This window comes from Dasypus novemcinctus, chromosome 30 (genome assembly GCF_030445035.2).
Source record: "Dasypus novemcinctus isolate mDasNov1 chromosome 30, mDasNov1.1.hap2, whole genome shotgun sequence".
NCBI lineage: Eukaryota > Metazoa > Chordata > Mammalia > Cingulata > Dasypodidae > Dasypus > Dasypus novemcinctus.
This window is the reverse complement of record NC_080702.1, coordinates 16412142-16415415: the sequence shown is the minus strand read 5'-3', so window position 1 is coordinate 16415415 and position 3274 is coordinate 16412142. Positions and strand designations below refer to the sequence as shown.

The window sequence follows — 3274 nt, the reverse complement described above, 5'->3', positions numbered from 1 at the left end:
AAGCTTCCTCAGTCTCTCTAGGTGACTACAGTCTAGGTCTGCGCACCCTGGATCATTCCACACAGCTGTGGCACTATCCATACCCTGCAAAGGAGAAAGAAGGGAGGAGGTTCATCAGTCCTTGGGAAACAAGGGCAGCTTGAGTCTCCACTGCGTTCAACACCAGTTATACCCTTGGCTCCCACTACACAACTGGCAAGGGAGAAAGGGCAAAAAAACCCTAAACTAAGGAGAGAAACTGCACCCAGAATAAATACATCTAGTAAGCCAGATGGCAAGATACCAACAAAAACTGCAATCCATACAAAGAAACAGGAAGATATCACCCAGGTAAAGGAACAAGGTAAGCCTTCTGATGACATAAAGGAGTTGAGACAACTAATCATAGATGTTCAAACAAATCACCTTAACAAATTCAACGAGATGACTAAAGAGATTAGGTATATTAAGACAACACTGATGCTCCTCGCCTGCGATACTTGAACCCCCTTATGGTACAAAACTACTTCAAAAATGAAGCCTAATATATCCATTGCCTTGCCAACGGGCCCTGCTTTGGAATTTGTGTTCCTGAGTCTAATGGATTGGGACTCAGATGTGACCTTTCTACACATGCCTCTTATGTCACTTTTACTGAACCTGTGGTTGGTTGGGGTTGGTATATACCAAGGAACTTAAATCTCTGGACTGGGCATGTGCCTGAGCCTCAGCAGAGCTGCAAATCCTACTCTCCGGTTTGTTGAACTTACTACACAGGTCAGCTAGGAGGTAAAGATGGTCAACCACCATGCCAGGGAGCTGAGAGTGCCTATAACTCCAAGCAGGAGAATCACATCCATCAACCATGTGGGCTCTAAGCTCCTTCTCGATATAGAGGTGGAGTGGACATCACCAAACCAGGGTCCACAGCATGGAAGAATAAAATACAGATTACAGTGAATTTACAGGTATTCTACTATAGAACTACTGTGACTACTAATGGTCGAAACTGGAGCATTGATCTGGAGAAAGTGGCCACGGTAGTTGCTGAGGGTAGGAAGAGGGAAGAGCAGATGAGATGTGGGGACATTTTCAGGACTTGGAATTATCCTAAATGATATTGCAGGGACAGATGCTGGACATTATATATCTTACCATAACCCACTGAATGGCCTGGGGAGAGTGTTAACTACAATGTAAACCATTATCTATGTGGTGCAGCAGTCCTCCAAAATGTATTCACCAAAAGCAATGAATGTGCGACAGTCGATATATGTGGGAACCTCTTACATTTTTTAATGTAACATTTTTTGTGATCTATGTATCTTTTAAAAAGAGAAGACAACTTAATAAAAAATTAAAAAAAGATGGCACTGGAAGAGCACAAATTTCAAAGTACATACAGAAAAAACTGGAGATCTTATGGGAATTAAAGGTGCAATAAATGAAATTTTAAAAATACTGGACTCATATAACAGATTTGAGGCAGAAAAAAGGACTGGTGAGCTGGAAGAAATAGCTTCTGAAAGCAAAAGTAAAAAAGAACAGTGGAAGAAAGAATGGAAAAAATTGAACAAGGTCTCAGGGAACTAAATGATAACAAAAGATGTGCAAACATATGTGTAACAGGTGTCCAAGAAGGAGAAAAGGGGAAAGGGTAATAGGAATGTTTTAAGAAATAACGGTAGAAAATTTCACAACCCTATTAAAGGACATAGATACACATATCTAAGAAGCACAACGCACTCTCTTATGTATAATTTCAAAGAGTACAACCCCAAGACATATTAATTATAATGTCAAATACCAAAGACAGAGAATTCTGAGCAAGAGAGAACCAATGCATAACATATAAGGGACACCCAATAAGATTAAGTACAGAGTTCCCATGGAGGCAAGAGAGAGTGGTGAGTGTTACAGGTCTTCTAGAATTTGTTCAGTAGGTCTTCTGGCTCTTGCTGGAAGACCCTTACTTTCCCCATATTTTTTTTTTCTTTCCATCCCCTGCCCTGCTGTTATTGCTGTCTGTGTCCATTTGCTGTGTGATCTTCTTTATCAATTTCTCTTTTTTGTATTCTCTTCTCATCTTTGTCCTTTAAGATTCACCAGGATTCCATCCTGGGGAACTCTAATCTGGAGAGAAGTTCCCTGTCAATTCTACTACCTCAGTTCCTGGTCTCTTGCTGCGCTTCACCTTGACTCTTCCCTTGTCTCTTTTTTAATGTGTCATCATCTTGCTGCATGACTCACACAGGTGCTGACTCATTGTGTGGGCACTCAGCTCAACATGCAGGCACTGGCTCGCCATACAGGCACTCGTGTGGGCATTCAGTATGCCACCCAGACACTCACATGTGCACTTGGCTCACCAAGTGGGGACTCAGTTTGCCATGTGGACACTCAGCTCACCATAAGGACACTCGGCTCACCATACGGGCACTTGGCTTAGTGCAAACATTTGGCTCGTCACGCTGACAATGGCTTGCCATACAGGCACACTTTCTCTTCTTTTTCACCAGGAGACACTAGGGACCAAACCTGGGACTTCTCCTATGGTAGGCAGAGACCCTATCACATGAGTCACATGTGCTTCCCACATTCCCCATATTTAACAATAAAGTTAAGTTCGCCTAGTAAACTGGGTATTCTTAAAAAACATAAAAAGAAGACAACATTGGTATGATATATTTAAGATACTGTGAAGGAAAAATTTCCAGTTAAGAATCTTATACCCAGTAAGACTGTCTTTCAAAATTGAGGGTGAGTTTAGAACATTCACAGATAAACAGAAATTGAGAGAGTTTATAACCAAGAGACCAGCTTTGCAGGAAATATTAAAGGATATGTTACAGCCTGAAAAGAAAAATCAGGAGAGTCTAGAAATATAGAGTATATAAGAAAAAGTAACCAAAAGTGTCAAAAGAGTGGTAAAATAAAATGACAGATAAAACACCAATATTTAAGAATCAACCTAACATTGTAAATCACTTGTATTCAGAAAACTACAACTCATTGTTAAAAGAAATTTAAAAAGATGTAAATAACTGGAAGAAAATGCCATGCTCACATATTAGAAGACTAAATATCATTAAGATGTAAATTCTACTCAAATTGATATACAGATTCTATGCAATTCTGATAGAACTCCAACAGCATTTTTAAAATAATTGGAAAGCATGATTATCAAATTTATTTGGAAGGTTAAGGGATCCTAAATACCAGGAACACTTTAAAGAAGAAAACTGAAGTTGGAGGACTCTCACTTCTGGACTTAAAATCTTATTACCAAGGTATA

The 3274-nt window shown here is 39.8% G+C and overlaps 1 non-coding gene across 1 annotated transcript; it reads left to right on the top strand.

Annotated features, from left to right (window-relative positions):
- Positions 1-1888: 1888 nt before the first annotated feature.
- LOC131276972 (U7 small nuclear RNA) lies at positions 1889-1950 on the top strand. Its single transcript, XR_009184186.1, has one exon. It is a non-coding gene; the product is annotated as a U7 small nuclear RNA (small nuclear RNA).
- The last annotated feature ends 1324 nt before the right edge of the window (positions 1951-3274 follow it).